Source organism: Mustela putorius, unplaced genomic scaffold (assembly GCF_011764305.1).
Source record: "Mustela putorius furo isolate JIRA1106 unplaced genomic scaffold, ASM1176430v1.1 tig00000275_pilon_pilon_pilon, whole genome shotgun sequence".
NCBI classification, from domain to species: domain Eukaryota; kingdom Metazoa; phylum Chordata; class Mammalia; order Carnivora; family Mustelidae; genus Mustela; species Mustela putorius.
In genome coordinates this window covers 24,684,297-24,702,305 of record NW_025421341.1, presented here as the reverse complement: position 1 = coordinate 24,702,305, position 18,009 = coordinate 24,684,297, and positions in this window count along the sequence as shown.

Genomic DNA, 18,009 nt, shown 5'->3' with positions numbered 1-18,009 from the left:
TTAAGCTCTAATCACTCTGCTAAGCTTAAAATGGAACTGAATATATTCAGCTCATTATGAACTTGTTCTCTCCAGTACCTTCCTTCTAAGATAGTTCTGGGCATCGTTAGAGCCTATAAATAGGGGCGATCGTACAGGGTAGATCCAGCCCTAAAAGGCAAGGATAATTAGTATTAATTGTGGTGACTCTTTATGGAAGTCTTTATGTGACCTGTGTACTGTCTTGAATATTTCACATATTTATTTTATTTAATCCTCATAAAACAAATCTTTATCTCATTATCCCATTTTAAGGATGAGAGAGAGAAAGTTTGTCAAGGTCAACTAAATTTTTAGAAGTCCTACTCTATTTAAAGGCATAAACTGAAATTAGGATCCATGTCCTGACTTCCAGCCTTAAGGTCAAACTCCTAACTGGCCTGGAACATCCCTCCTCCTTCTTCCCCATCTGGATGCCAACCCTGCATGGCACCCTGCTGGTCCTGGCCTGTCCTGACTTCTTCTAAGACCTCAAGTCGAGCTCAAGGTCCCATTGGTAATCTCAGGAGCACTAAGTAAATTCTCTTCCTATAGACATATGGGGGCCAGATATTCCACACCAGTGAAACACTTCACAAGATTCCCTTCACAGATTTCTTTAAGCTACACATCTGCCCAAGGTATAGCAACAAACTAAATTATTCAAACATGCCTGAGGTTTTGGTTATTCCTCCGGAAAAGTGATACTTGTTTAAAAACTGCTATTCTCCTTACTTGGTAACATTTTCCACTGAAGTGTGGGAAAAATCCAAATTTCTAAAGTTTTGATGCTCAAGTAGTCAAAGGATATCACTGTATGTTATGATTCTAGAATGTAATTGTAGACCTACAATTTTTTAATAATACATACTTCTTTTCATCTTAAGATAAAAAATATATGGATAGAGATATAGATATACTATTCTTTCAGAGGCATTATCATATATCTACACGTGGTATATGTGTGTATGAGTGTGTATGTATTTTTTTCCCAAAGAGATTCCCTTTATTAGCTATTATGTTTTATCAAAATTTGTTTAGCGGTTCATGTTTAAAATTTTTCTTTACTGCTGTCTATTACTCAGTTCTCATTTGTCTCTGTTATGCATGATGCTAGGTCACTAAAACCAAAGGTAGCTAGTGAGTTCATGGAGGTGGTTTGAGTTGAGGGAGATGAGAGAAAAGGCATTATTGTTACTTAAAAGAAGCCATAATCTATCTGCCCCCCTTTGGAAATCAATGCAAGGTGGAACTCCTCCAACTTCCCACCCCTGTCATTTCAGGACCTTCCAGTGACAGCCCTCTGGTTTGGTTGTAAAAACCATATGAAATGCCCAGTATGCCTCACTTAATATAAGAAACTTCATTCCCTAATGCAGAAATTTCCCGACATTTCCACTGTCTGTGACCCACATTATAATAATCACACTATACTTTATTTACCACTCAGCTTGCTTGTGTGGATGACTATATAACATAAATCCTCTTTCAACTTTTATTGTGTTTCTTTCTGCAGCTTTGAACTGACTTTAAAAGGACCCTAGATTCTAGTATTTATTCTAGTATTTATTCCAGTATTTGGGTTTAAGTAACAGAGAGAGTTTATTTTCCCCTCTCTAAAAATGCCCCTGCTTCATTTCTATCCAGACTGTTCAGAAACCATATTTCCCAGTGGGACCTCAAAAAGAGTTGACTGATATCTATGTTCCTAAGGAAAATTTTGCAAAAATGTTCCCATTCATCCTAGGACTTTGAAGAGAGGTCTCACCTCCCTGTGCTCTAAAGACTGCCTTGTAGAAATCCAAGTGTGTTATAGCTCCGTCTGGTGTCTTGTCCGTGTCTGATACCCCAGTCCCCTTGCATCTTCCTGAGAGATTATGGACTCCTTTTCTCTGCCATAACTGAGGTAGGTTGACTGCCATCAACACTGAGAATCCCTTAGGTTTTCTGGCTACCCTCTGCCCCTGAAGATCAGTTAACCCTTTTTATAGAAACCTCAGGGAAGAGCAGTTGGGGGTAACCGTACTCACAGCAGGCTCCTCTCTCTAGGGATGGGAATATAGACAGTAATACCAACAGACAACATGAGTTGATTGTCTGACTAGCCAGTCCTTGTGTTAAGAACGTCCACCTACCACCTCATTTAATACTCTCAACAACCATGATAGCTAGATACTATTATTACTATTATCCTTCTGCTAAAGTCTTCTTAGTGATAAACTCCTCTGGTTCTCACAAAGCAATGTGAAGTGTGTATTATAATTATTCACATTTTTACATATGGGGAATTTGACCATCAGGGAAACTTAGTACATTTCTGAGGTCACATGGTGTGTGAAGTCTGATTCAGATCCAACTGGTTGGGGCGCCTGGGTGGCTCATTCATTAAGCATCTGCCTCTGGGTCCAGTCATGATCTCAGGGTCCTGGGATTGAGCCCCGCATCGGGCTCCTTGCTTGGCAGGAAGCCCGCTTTTCGCTCTCCCACTCCCCCTGCTTGTGTTCCCTTTTTCGCTATGTCTCTGTCAAATAAATAAATAAAATATTTTTTTAAAAAATCGAACTGGTCTGCTCCAGAGCCCACACTCTGGACTACAACAGTATAGCTCCATAAAGTGACTTGTTTAAATTGAACAGCTTGGTAGAGGTAGGTCAAAATCTTCAATCTGTCAGTGTTGTGTTTTCTGAATTTGCCCTGTGGTTGACATTTTGTAACATGGTTCCCAGTAATACCCAACTCCTGGTGTGCTCATCCTTGTCCAGTGTTGGCTGGACATGGAGCTTTTCTTTTACTGAATAAAATGTTAACAGTGATGAAATGTCACTCCTGAGATTAGCGGAGAGAAAACTGTGAGTCCTGTCTTGCTTGCACCCTTTCTCACTGGCAGTCTTGCTTGCTTGCTTCAATGAAGGAAGCTGTCATGCTGTGAACGCCCTAAGGAGAGGTCCACATGGTGAGGAAAAGAAGGCAGCCTCCAGTCAATAGTCAGTGAGGGACTTAGGCCTCATGGAACCACCCAGAAAGGAATTGAATCCTGCCAACAACTACGTGAGTGAGCCTAGATGTAGATTTTTTCCCCATTTGGGCCTTGAGATGTGTTATGGACAGAATATATGTGTCTTCTCAGAATTTATAGATTAAAATCCTAATCCCTAATGATGGTATTAAAAAGGAGGTAGTTTGGGAGGTAATTAAGTTTTGAGCATGATTCTATCATAAATAGGATTAGTGCCCTTACAAGTAGAGACCACAGAAAGCTCCCTTGCTTTTCCTGTCATATGAGACTACAATGAGAAATCAGTCATCTATAACCCAGAAGAGGACTTCACGCCAGAACTTGACCATGCTGGCCCATGAGCTTGAACTTCCAGTCTCCAGAACTGTGAGGAATAAATCTGTGTTGCTTATAAACCTCTAGTCTGTAACACTTTGTCAGAACAGCCCAAACTAAGACAAGATGACTGCAGCCCACACCAACTTGGTGATTCTAGCCTTGTGTGAGAAACCTGAGCCAGAAAGCCCAGTTGAGCTGAGTTTGGATTCCTGATTTACGAAAACTATGAGATAATAGACATCATTGTTCTAAGCCACTGTTTTGGGGTAATTTGTTATGTTGCAAAAGATAACTAATACACAGCATCTTGGTTTACCCAAATAAAATAACTCCTATTAAATCCATATTTTTTTAAGCAGCCAAAGTGTCTGTCAAGAATCATTGAATTTCTACATTGAAAAAGATAATATTTATCATTAACTGGGTAGTTCCCAAGTGCCGAGCGCTACGCGTACTCCTTCCCTTAGTCAGTAGTAAATACTAATGTTTAATCCTCACAACTTTGTGATGCCACTTTTAGTCACAATTCATCAAATTATATTTAACAGTGGTGTTCTGATGTTAATTTTCACTTGTCTCACCAATCATTTGTTGAAGCTTTTCCTAGAGATCTCTTTAATCAGATCTTGACTGGGTTCTCAATCTCCCTGTATTACCCGAGCTTATGAAAGGCTCCTGGGTGCTCCCACAACTGTTCTTATGATTTGAGATTTCTGTTATTTTGACCTGGACCAATAAATATCACATCAAGCACACGATAAGTCTTTACTTTTCTGAATGTACACTGTGCCTTCGATAGAGCATCTATAAGTGACTTTTGTAGTATCTGCTGTACAAATACCTGTTGCTTCAGATCACGAATTTTGGGAGACCAAGTTCTTCTTATTGTTTTTATGACCCTGCAAGGTCTTGACTACTCCTGTTCTGAATCTTCTGTGCTTTGTCTATGATGAAACAACAGGGTTGGGTGTATACTTCATCTTTTTGATTAGTCAGCAGATTAAAATCCCATCCCAATAATGGACATGTCCTCATTCATTGTATAAACTCCTAACATACACATGCACATACAAACATATACTCCCATTACAATAGATTGGGGTGTTCCTGTTTGAATGCTTGAGGCTCACTCTAAACCCAAGGTGAATTAGTTGAACTGAGCATGTTAGTTCCAATAGGTACTTCCTCAAGTTTTTCATATGTAAAGAGAGGCACCTGTTTTGAAGAAGGTTGTATCAATGTCAAGAACTGCATACGTTCAGCTTCATGAATTCTTCAAGGCTATACACACTGTACCAAGAGTAGATTTGAATAAACCACATGGCAGTTTCATTATTTGGGGAAAATCAATGTATATTCAACACATATGCATTTCATTTGCCTAGTGCAATCCAGAGATAAACTTTCAGTCCCTTTATATTTTATAATAAAAAAGGATCTAAAAATTGATGTTTAGTTTTTTTCTCCTTAGATAAACATTTCTAACATAATTGCTGAGCTCCTTAGATTCCATTCCATTTATTTTTTCTGTATGACTTTTATTGAAGTTCTGTTTAAGTTCAGGCACCAGGCCACTGAAACGTGTGGAACATTTAGGCATTAACAGTTTCTTCAAGAGTTCAATGCCAGATAACTGTTCGTGTGTTTTACCTTTTAAATACCCTTTCTTCCCCTTAACCCTTGCATTGAAAAACTTGAATTTTGAAAGAATCAGTTAGTTGTTGGACACAGAAGATGGAAAATCATTCTTTCTTGGGATTCTCTGGAAATCCCTTTTCTTTTTTTTTTTTTTTTTTTTTTTTTTATTCTTATAAACATATATTTTTATCCCCAGGGGTACAGGTCTGTGAATCACCAGGTTTACACACTTCACAGCACTCACCAAATCACATACCCTCCCCAATGTCCATAATCCCACCCCCTTCTCCCAAACCCCCTCCCCCCGGCAACCCTCAGTTTGTTGTGAGATTAAGAGTCACTTATGGTTTGTCTCCCTCCCAATCCCATCTTGTTTCATTTATTCTTCTACCCACTTAAGCCTCCATGTTGCATCACCACTTCCTCATATCAGGGAGATCATATGATAGTTGTCTTTCTCTGCTTGACTTATTTCGCTAAGCATGATACGCTCTAGTTCCATCCATGTTGTTGCAAATGGCAAGATTTCATTTCTTTTGATGGCTGCATAGTATTCCATTGTGTATATATACCACATCTTCTTGATCCATTCATCTGTTGATGGACATCTAGGTTCTTTCCATAGTTTGGCTATTGTGGACATTGCTGCTATAAACATTCGGGTGCATGTGTCCCTTTGGATCACTACATTTGTATCTTTAGGGTAAATACCCAATAGTGCAATTGCTGGGTCATAGGGCAGTTCTATTTTCAACATTTTGAGGAACCTCCATGCTGTTTTCCAGAGTGGCTGCACCAGCTTGCATTCCCACCAACAGTGTAGGAGGGTTCCCCTTTCTCCGCATCCTCGCCAGCATCTGTCATTTCCTGACTTGTTGATTTTAGCCATTCTGACTGGTGTGAGGTGATATCTCATTGTGGTTTTGATTTGTATTTCCCTGATGCCGAGTGATATGGAGCACTTTTTCATGTGTCTGTTGGCCATCTGGATGTCTTCTTTGCAGAAATGTCTGTTCATGTCTTCTGCCCATTTCTTGATTGGATTATTTGTTCTTTGGGTGTTGAGTTTTTGCTAAGTTCTTTATAGATTCTGGACACTAGTCCTTTATCTGATATGTCGTTTGCAAATATCTTCTCCCATTCTGTCAGTTGTCTTTTGATTTTGTTAACTGTTTCCTTTGCTGTGCAAAAGCTTTTGATCTTGATGAAATCCCAATAGTTCATTTTTTGCCCTTGCTTCCCTTGCCTTTTGCGTTGTTCCTAGGAAGATGTTGCTGCGGCAGAGGTCGAAGAGGTTGCTGCCCGTGTTCTCCTCAAGGATTTTGATGGATTCCTTTCGTACATTGAGGTCCTTCGTCCATTTTGAGTCTATTTTTGTGTGTGGTGTAAGGAAATGGTCCAATTTCATTTTTTCTGCATGTGGCTGTCCAATTTTCCCAGCACCATTTATTGAAAAGGCTGTCTTTTTTTCCATTGGACATTCTTTCCTGCTTTGTCGAAGATTAGTTGACCATAGATTTGAGGGTCTATTTCTGGGCTCTCTATTCTGTTCCATTGATCTATGTGTCTGTTTTTGTGCCAGTACCATGCTGTCTTGATGATGACAGCTTTGTAATAGAGCCTGAAGTCCGGAATTGTGATGCCACCAACGTTGGCTTTCTTTTTCAATATCCCTTTGGCTATTCGAGGTCTTTTCTGGTTCCATATAAATTTTAGAATTATTTGTTCCATTTCTTTGAAAAAGATGGATGGTACTTTGATAGGAATTGCATTAAATGTGTAGATTGCTTTAGGTAGCATAGACATTTTCACAATATTTATTCTTCCAATCCAGGAGCATGGAACATTTTTCCATTTCTTTGTGTCATCCTCAATTTCTTTCATGAGTACTTTATAGTTTTCTGAGTATAGATTCTGTGTCTCTTTGGTTAGGTTTATTCCTAGGTATCTTATGGTTTTGGATGCAATTGTAAATGGGATTGACTCCTTAATATCTCTTTCTTCTGTCTTGCTGTTGGTGTAGAGAAATGCAACTGATTTCTGTGCATTGCTTTTATATCCTGACACTTTACTGAATTCCTGTATAAGTTCTAGCAGTTTTGGAGTGCAGTCTTTTGGGTTTTCCACATATAGTATCATATCATCTGCGAAGAGTGATAATTTGACTTCTTCTTTGCCGATTTGGATGCCTTTAATTTCCTTTTGTTGTCTGATTGCTGAGGCTAGGACCTCTAGTACGATGTTGAATAGCAGTGGTGATAATGGACATCCCTGCCGTGTTCCTGACCTTAGCGGAAAAGCTTTCAGTTTTTCTCCATTGAGAATGATATTTGCGGTGGGTTTTTCATAGATGGCTTTGATGATATTGAGGTATGTGCCCTCTATCCCTACACTTTGAAGAGTTTTGATCAGGAAGGGATGTTGTACTTTGTCAAATGCTTTTTCAGCATCTATTGAGAGTATCATATGGTTCTTGTTCTTACTTTTATTGATGTGTTGTATCACATTGACTGATTTGCGGATGTTGAACCAACCTTGCAGCCCTGGAATAAATCCCACTTGGTCGTGGTGAATAATCTTTTTAATGTACTGTTGAATCCTATTGGCTAGTATTTTGTTGAGTATTTTCGCATCTGTGTTCATCAAGGATATCGGTCTATAGCTCTCTTTTTTGGTGGGATCCTTGTCTGGTTTTGGGATCAAGGTGATGCTGGCCTCATAAAATGAGTTTGGAAGTTTTCCTTCCATTTCTATTTTTGGGAACAGTTTCAGGAGAATAGGAATTAGTTCTTCTTTAAATGTTTGGTAGAATTCCCCCGGGAAGCCGTCTGGCCCTGGGCTTTTGTTTGTTTGGAGATTTTTAATGACTGTTTCAATCTCCTTACTGGTTATGGGTCTGTTCAGGCTTTCTATTTCTTCCTGGTTCAGTTGTGGTAGTTTATATGTTTCTAGGAATGCATCCATTTCTTCCAGATTGTCAAATTTATTGCCGTAGAGTTGCTCATAGTATGTTCTTATAATAGTTTGTATTTCTTTGGTGTTAGTTGTGATCTCTCCTCTTTCATTCATGATTTTATTTATTTGGGTCCTTTCTCTTTTCTTTTTGATAAGTCGGGCCAGGGGTTTATCAATTTTATTAATTCTTTCAAAGAACCAGCTCCTAGTTTCGTTGATTTGTTCTATTGTTTTTTTGGTTTCTATTTCATTGATTTCTGCTCTGATCTTTATGATTTCTCTTCTCCTGCTGGGCTTAGGGTTTCTTTCTTGTTCTTTCTCCAGCTCCTTTAGGTGTAGGGTTAGGTTGTGTACCTGAGACCTTTCTTGTTTCTTGAGAAAGGCTTGTACCGCTATATATTTTCCTCTCAGGACTGCCTTTGTTGTGTCCCACAGATTTTGAACCGTTGTGTTTTCATTATCATTTGTTTCCATGATTTTTTTCAATTCTTCTTTAATTTCCCGGTTGACCCATTCATTCTTTAGAAGGATACTGTTTAGTCTCCATGTATTTGGGTTCTTTCCAAACTTCCTTTTGTGGTTGAGTTCTAGCTTTAGAGCATTGTGGTCTGAAAATATGCAGGGAATGATCCCAATCTTTTGATACCGGTTGAGTCCTGATTTAGGACCGAGGATGTGATCTATTCTGGAGAATGTTCCATGTGCACTAGAGAAGAATGTGTATTCTGTTGCTTTGGGATGAAATATTCTGAATATATCTGTGATGTCCATCTGGTCCAGTGTGTCATTTAAGGCCTTTATATCCTTGCTGACCTTTTGCTTGGATGACCTGTCCATTTCAGTGAGGGGAGTGTTAAAGTCCCCTACTATCATTGTATTATTGTTGATGTGTTTCTTTGATTTTGTTATTAATTGGTTTATATAGTTGGCTGCTCCCACATTGGGGGCATAGATATTTAAAATTGTTAAATCTTCTTGTTGGACAGACCCTTTGAGTATGATATAGTGTCCTTCCTCATCTCTTATTATAGTCTTTGGCTTAAAATCTAATTGATCTGATATAAGGATTGCCACTCCTGCTTTCTTCTGATGTCCATTAGCATGGTAAATTCTTTTCCACCCCCTCACTTTAAATCTGGAGGTGTCTTCGGGCTTAAAATGTGTTTCTTGGAGGCAACATATAGATGGGTTTTGTTTTTTTATCCATTCTGATACCCTGTGTCTTTTGACAGGGGCATTTAGCCCATTCACATTCAGGGTAACTATTGAGAGATATGAATTTAGTGCCATTGTATTGCCTGTAAGGTGACTGTTACTGTATATGGTCTCTGTTCCTTTCTGATCTACCACTTGTAGGCTCTCTCTTTGCTTAGAGGACCCCTTTCAAGATTTCCTGTAGAGCTGGTTTGGTATTTGCAAATTCTTTCAGTTGTTGTTTGTCCTGGAAGCTTTTAATCTCTCCTTCTATTTTCAATGATAGCCTAGCTGGATATAGTATTCTTGGCTGCATGTTTTTTCTCGTTTAGTGCTCTGAAAATATCATGCCAGCTCTTTCTGGCCTGCCAGGTCTCTGTGGATAAGTCAGCTGCCAATCTAATATTTTTACCATTGTATGTTACAGACTTCTTTTCCCGGGCTGCTTTCAGGATTTTCTCTTTGTCATTGAGACTTGTAAATTTTACTATTAGGTGACGGGGTGTGGGCCTATTCTTATTGATTTTGAGGGGCATTCTCTGAACCTCCTGAATTTTGATGCTCGTTCCCTTTGCCATATTGGGGAAATTCTCTCCCCAATAATTCTCTCCAGTATACCTTCTGCTCCCCTCTCACTTTCTTCTTCTTCTGGAATCCCAATTATTCTAATGTTGTTTCGTCTTATGGTGTCACTTATCTCTCGAATTCTCCCCTCGTGGTCCAGTAGCTGTTTGTCCCTCTTTTGATCAGCTTCTTTATTCTCTGTCATTTGGTCTTCTATATCACTAATTCTTTCTTCTGCCTCATTTATCCTAGCAGTGAGAGCCTCCATTTTTGATTGCACCTCATTAATAGCTTTTTTGATTTCAACTTGGTTAGATTTTAGTTCTTTTATTTCTCCAGAAAGGGGCTTTTAGATCTCTCGAGAGGGTTTCTCTAATATCTTCCATGCCTTTTTCGAGCCCGGCTAGAACCTTGAGAATTGTCATTCTGAACTCTAGATCTGACATATTACCGATGTCTGTATTGATTAGGTCCCTAGCCTTCGGTACTGCCTCTTGTTCTTTTTTTTGTGTTGAATTTTTACGTCTTGTCATTTTGTCCAGATAAGAGTAAATGAAGGGGCAAGTAAAATACTAAAAGGGTGGCAACAACCCCAGGAAAATATGCTTTAACCAAATTAGAAGAGATCCAAAATCGTGAGTGGGGAGAAAGGGGATAAAAAGAGGTTCAAAAAGGAAGAGAGAAAAAAAAAAAAAAAAAAAAAAAAAAAAAAAAAAAAAAAGAAAAGAAAGAAAAAGAATTTTAAAAAAGAAAACACCTAAGAAAAATGTAAAAAAAAAAAAAAATATATATATATATATATATATATATTAGATAAAACTAGTAAAAAAATCGTTAAAAAAGAAAAAGGTAACAGTTAAAAAAAAAAAAAAAAAAAAATTTTACCCGAAGGCGAGAAAAAAAAAAAAAAAAAAAAAAAGAAAAAAAAAAAAATGAAAACGAAAAAATTAAATTAACTGCAAGACTAAAAAAAAATCACAGGAAAAAAGCCATGAGTTCCGTGCTTGGCTTTCTCCTCCTCTGGAATTCTGCTGCTCTCCTTGGTATTGAAACCGCACTCCTTGGTAGGTGAACTTGGTCTCGGCTGGATTTCTTGTTGATCTTCTGGGGGAGGGGCCTGTTGTAGTGATTCTCAAGTGTCTTTGCCCCAGGCGGAATTACACCGCCCTTACCCGGGGCCGGGGTGAGTAATCCGCTCGGGTTTGCTTTCAGGAGCTTTTGTTCCCTGAGCGCTTTCCGTAGAGTTCCGGAGGACGGGAATACAAATGGCGGCCTCCTGGTCTCCGGCCCGGAGGAGCCGAGAGCCCAGGGCCCCACTCCTCAGTGCGCCCTCAGAGAACAGCGCCCAGTCACTCCGTCTGCCTGACCTCCGGCCGCGCTCCGAGCTCACCGAGCCTGCGACCGGTTCAAGGTAACACGGAGCTGCGAGCTTACTGTCAGCTCTGTCTCTGTAGCCGGCTTTCCCGTTCCAATACCCGCAAGCTCTGCGACACTCAGACACCCCCGATCCTTCTGTGACCCTGCGGGACCTGAGGCCACGCTGACCCCGCGTGGGCTTCGCCCCGGTTTAGCCTCTGGAGCGATGTCCCTCAGCGGAACAGACTTTTAAAAGTCCTGATTTTGTGCGCGGTTGCTCCGCCGCTTGCCGGGAGCCGGCCCCTCCCCCCGGGGTCTATCTTCCCGTCGCTTTGGATTCACTTCTCCGCCGGTCCTACCTTTCAGAAAGTGGTTGATTTTCTGTTTCCAGAATTGCTGTTCTTCTTCTCTTCGATCTGCCGATGGATTTTCAGGTGTTTGCAATCTTTAGATAAGCTATCTAGCTGATCTCCGGCTAGCTGAAGCAGTCTCAGCTTGCTACTTCTCCGCCATCTTGACTCCTCCCCTCTGGAAATCCCTTTTCAAAATGCTCCATGTATGTAGAAATGCAAAACCAAACAACACGCATATCATGGAGCAGAGTAGAGAGAAACAGAAAGAATCCCACACATATGTGGTCAATTAATTCATAACAAAGGAGCTAAGAATATACAATAAGGAAAGGACAGTCTCTTTAATAAATGATGTTAGAAAAAGTAGACAGTAACCTATAAAAGACAAAATACAAAACAAAAACACTTGACCAGTGCTTTCCACCATACCCAAAATTTGACTCAAAATGGATTAAAAATAGGCATGTAAGACCTAAAACCATAAAACTTTTAGAAGAAAACATAGGTGGTAAGTTCCTCGACCTAAGTTTTGTCAATAACTTTTTAAATCTGACACTGAAAGCAAGAGCAAGAATAGCAAAAGCAAACTTGTGGGATGGTATCATACTAAAAAAGCCTCTGCAAGGCAAAGGAAACCACCAACAAAATGAAAAAGCAATTCATTGGGTGAAAATATTTGTAATCACATATATGATAAGGGGTTAATATTCAAAATATATAAAGGAAACGTTCACCTCAATAGCAAAAGAAAAAAAAAAGAAGAAGAAGAAGAAGAACCAGTCTGATTTTTAAAAAAATGACAGAAGATCTGAATAGACACTTCTGAAGAAGAGATAGTCAACAAATACATAAAAAGAGACCCTATATAACTAATCGTCAGGGAAATACAAACCCAAACCAGTGGGATAACCACAGTGATATATTTCATACCTATTAGAATGGCTATGATTAAAGAGACTGGAAGTAACAAGTGTTCGCAAAGTTATGGAGAAAAGGGAACCCTTGTGGACTGGGGTAGAAATGTAAATTGGTGCAGCCATTATGGAAAATAGTATGGCTATTTTTTGAAATATGAAAAATAGAAGTACCTCATGATCCAGCAACTCCACTTCTGGATATTTATCAAAAACAAAAACTAAAACAACAACAACAACAACAAAAAACTTACCCCAAAAGATACCTGCAATTCCGTATTTGTTGTAGCATTATTTACAATGACTGAGATATGAAAACAATCTAAGTATCCATCAATGGGTGATAGATAAAGAAATACTTGTATATAAGTATATATGTATGTATATATATATATGTATGTACACACATAGTGGAATATTATTTAGCTATAAAGATAATGTAAAATGTAATCTTGCCATTTGTAACAATATGGCCTTATGTTAAGTGAAATAAGTCAGACAAAGACAAATACCATATGATCTCTTTTATATGTGGAATCAATCAATAAATCAATTAGGCAATAAAACCTAGCTTACACATACAGAGAACAGATTGCATGTTGCCAGAAGTGGAGAGTAGGTCAGGAGAAGTGGGTAAACTGTCTTAATGTAAGTATTTAAAAAAAATAATAATTATCAAAGAGTACTATGCTGAATTCTTTTAAGTATAAAACAAGTTTGATGTATTGAGGCTGTATGTTGTATACTTGAATTTGTCTCCAATAAATGTGAATTCTAATGTAGAAAAAAAAAACAGTTTTGGCATTATTGTTCAAATATAAGGCCTCCGTTTTTCTGCTCTGGAGCTGTGTTGTCATCTCCACCCAATTACTGTGAAAAATTAATGGCTTTGATATTTTTGTGATCAATATGGATTACCGAAATACAAATAGCTAGGCTCCTGCAAGCCAAGGAAATTGTGAAGAATAGTTTTGGGGAGTGTGTAGACCTTAGTCCTGATAAGGTTTGGGGGAGGGGAGCTGAGGGAAAAGGAAGCATGAAGAATGACTCTCAAGTTTTGGCTTGGTGATGGGTGAAGCCGGTCAGAGAGACAGGAAATCCAACTGTCAGTTTTCTGTGAAAAATAGTGGCTTTCTCTTTGCATATGTCAAATAAGAGGTGCCTCACAGACCTCCAGTTGGAAATGTCTAGCAAGCAGTTGGATATATTTGTCTGGAGTTGGGGCAAGCCGTCAGGATTTGGAGCTTGTGGGGAAGGGAGGGATTTAAAGTAATGAGAGAATGTGAACATTTATGGATCGATCTGCTGCTATTTTTAGAAAAAAAAAAAAAGACTTATAGCTACAAAAGCCGTGTGAAAGAAAAATGTCTCTGGCATCAGTGTCTGTTCAAGAGTTCCATGTCCATAAGCTTAACTATATGTGACTTAATCCTTTGAAAATATTTATTTAGCTTTTACACAAAGGCTCGTCTTACTACCTTGAGATTATCTGGGCACTGGGGAGCGTCTTGCTCAGGTTCCAGCTGTAGATATTTAAACTTGCACATCCAATGGATGGTCACCTCAGGAGTCACCCTTTCATACTCCTATTGAAGCAATGATATATTAAAATCTGGTATTATACTTATTTTATAAGCTTTTGTAAAAGTAAAATAAAACCACAGCAGACATGTAATAGATTACTTTGGGATATGTGCTGAGGTTACCACACGGCCTTTTCTTCTTCTCCTTCCCCTTCCCCTCCCTTCCTCCTCCTCCTTCCCCCCTTCTCCTCTCTTTCTCCTTCTCCTTCTTTTTCTTCTCCTTCTCCTCCTCCTCCTCCTCCTTCCTCTTAAGATTTATTTATTTATTTTATTTTTTTTTCTTTAATTATATTTATTTATTTATTTTCTTTCAATATGATTTTTTATTTTTTATAAACATATATTTTTATCCCCAGGGGTACAGGTCTGTGAATCACCAGGTTTACACACTTCACAGCACTCACCAAAGCACATACCCTCCCCAATGTCCATAATCCCACCCCCTTCTCCCAAACCCCCTCCCCCCAACAACTCTAAAAACAGACCCATAGATCAATGGAACAGAATAGAGAGCCCAGAAATAGACTCTCAACTCTATGGTCAACTAATCTTCGACAAAGCAGGAAAGAATGTCCAATGGAAAAAAGACAGCCTCTTCAATAAATGGTGCTGGGAAAATTGGACAGTCACATGCAGAAAAATGAAATTGGACCATTCCTTACACCACACACAAAAATAGACTCAAAATGGATGAAGGACCTCAATGTGCGAAAGGAATCCATCAAAATCCTTGAGGAGAACACAGGCAGCAACCTCTTCGACCTCAGCCGCAGCAACATCCTCCTAGGAACAACGCCAAAGGCAAGGGAAGCAAGGGCAAAAATGAACTATTGGGATTTCATCAAGATCAAAAGCTTTTGCACAGCAAAGGAAACAGTTCACAAAATCAAAAGACAACTGACAGAATGGGAGAAGATATTTGCAAACGACATATCAGATAAAGGACTAGTGTCCAGAATCTATAAAGAACTTAGCAAACTCAACACCCAAAGAACAAATAATCCAATCAAGAAATGGGCAGAGGACATGAGCAGACATTTCTGCAAAGAAGACATCCAGATGGCCAACAGACACATGAAAAAGTGCTCCATATCACTCGTCATCAGGGAAATACAAATCAAAACCACAATGCGATATTTATTTATTTTAGAACTGGGGGAGGGGCAGAAGGAGAGCAAAAGAGAGTCTTAAGCAGACTCCGCACTGAACTCAGAACTGGAGGTGAGCCTCGATCCCATGACCCTGAGATCACCAACCCTGTGAAAGCAAGAGTTGGAAGCTTAACCAACCGCACCACACAGGCACCCCCCTTTTAATTCTTTTTAAAGTATTTTTTAAGGACAGCTGTTATAGTTAGCTACTGCCATAACCAGGTTTTATGCATATGCATAAAACGACCACAAAACACGAGTGTTATACAACAATTAATTTGTGTTCAGATGTCTGGGAAAGCTGAAGGTTGGATAGAGCACTGCACTGATCTGGCTGGGCTTTCTCAGATGTCTGGGTGTCAGGTGGCTGTTAGCTGGGGAAGTGAGGTTACTCTGCCCAAAGTGTCTGTCTCCTAGGATGAGGCAAGCTAGCCCTAACATGTTTTCATGACCATGTCCGAAGCATGAAAGAGCAAGCCTGAAGGCAATCTTATTTTAAGCCTCTGCTTTGTCCTGTCTGTTATGTCCCTTTGACCAAAGCAACTCATGTGGCTGACTTTGGCGACAAAGGGTGGCACAGGATCTCCCCCACAGGGAGAAAATACTGCAAATTTCCCTGGCATGTGGTGCACGGTTGGAGGGAAGGGAGGGAAAGTGAAGTACCATTGTAGTCTATCACCACAGCGTACGTCCCTGCCATGAGAATGGGATCCTGGAAGCACTACATTAAACTATGTCTCTTCTACAGTTTACTCATGGTTAGTTGTATTAGAGGTGGTCACTGCCGAAAGCTGAGAATCTAAGACTATAGAGATACAACAAAGTGTCTTCATTTGAAGTCAACATTCATACTATAGTTCCCTTATAAGCTCAAGGTTTTACCATAATTTAAGAATTATTTCTACCATATTGTTCTGAATAAAATGTTACAAAGATAAATCTTCTAATAAATATATAACTAAATACCTTCATACCTTTATTTGTTCAATAGGGTTTATTATCTTTATTATGTTATATAGGAAAAGATACATTGGAACATGACCTATGCCTTCTGCTCTCAACATGTTCAAAAAGAAATGGGAAATAAGTTACATATATTGCAAGATGGTATCTGACTATGATCAAATTCAATCCAATTTCTCCAAGATTTCCTGAAATCAATGAAAAAAAAAGTAAATACACATTTTCAACTTGTTTCCCTTGCTCTATGTTTTCCATCTCTTGGAATCCTGAACAAATATATAAAGTAGATACTTTTATCTCCATTTGGGAAGGAAGGATCTGAAGTTTAGAGCCTTGAAGAAACTTGTTTAAAGTTCACTCACCTATCAGACATCTGATCTAGATTTGAACCTAGCTCTTGCTAACCTCACAACTGAGGTACTTCTTCCATTAAATAAAATTACCTACTTCTGAATGAATCCTTTCTCCATGTTAATATGATAATGATGCATCTTGAAATCTGAATCTAAGATTATCTTTTTAAGAGAGAAAAAGGAAGAAAGCTATTTGGTATTGTATCAATTTAGTGTCATTCAACTTTTGAACTGATATTACATTTCATTCACTATTTGTTATGGAAAATATTTTTGACTCATCATTTTATTGTGTTATAGAAAATTCTGTTTCAAGTGCCGGTCTATATTAAACATTTTTAGCAACATAAACAAGATGTTGGTTACATCTTTAATATTTTGCTGATGAAATGAAAGTCTTCCAAGCAGCTATAATAAATTCTATGGTCTCTATCCTGTGAGACTAATTAATTGATACTATGGAGCATTTAAGGAAATGAAGCACCATTGCCCAGCATCAACTCTTCCACAAAAAGCTTCCAAATACCTTAGAAACAGACTTCAGTAATTTAGCCAGACAAGACATATATTAAAATAATGTGAATATCACTATTACTTGTTCAATGAATTTATAAAGAAGAAACTTGCTTGGATGTACAATTTAGTATATGAATTATTAATCATGGTCATTAACTCATTGTTAACATAGTTATTAAAAATTAATACTGATAGCTATTATAATTTTTGAACATTTAACCTCAAGGCAGGATCCTAAACAATCATATAAAATATTTTTGCCTTAAAATAATAAATATCTGTCTTTAAATTGAGTGTGGAGTACATAAAGTATATTAAAATGACATATTTAAATAAAAATTAAATAAATATTTAAATAAATAAATAAATGATTTTATTTCTTTTAGTTTCTAAATTTGTCAAAATTTTGATTTTTTAATTCTGGAGAGAAAAGTACAATGAAAATTCTTAATCACTTTTATATCTGATGCATAACTAAAGTTTGAATACTAGATTTATCTTTTCATCAAGCTTAGAGATAAATTGATATTTTCTTGAAAGATTTGTAATAACAAGAAACTTTTAAGTCTGCACTACTACAGACAGGGGAAAATATCTTAAGATGCAAAATCTCAGGCAAATATAAGAAGCTTTACATTTTAAGACTTGTGTATTTACATAATATATCCCTTGTGGGAGGTGCAATAAAATTAACATAGGAATTTAAGTCAGAAAATCAAAATTTTGCTCCTTTACTTCCGATCCTGGCTGCACATTCAAAACTTCTGAGACACTTTTAAGGTATATCAATTATTTTGTTCCCCTCCCAAGATGCTAAATTAATTGGTAAGGCCTATACTGCCTTGCCAATGTACCCTTAGGAGATTACTTCTGGGTGCACACTTAGGTTGGGAAACATAACCCTAGGTCAAGTTGAGGAGCCTGAACCCTCATCTGTAAAATGGGAAGATACTGATTTTGGCCTAGTCAATTTCTCAGGGCTTTTAGGAGACTAAAAGGGGATGTATACATGTGTTTTGTCAGCTTTGGACACTAGGCCTGAACTCTGTTAAATTGTTTTAGTGGACCAAGTTGTATTCTATAATGGTATTGTGACAAGTGTGTGTGTGTGTGTGTG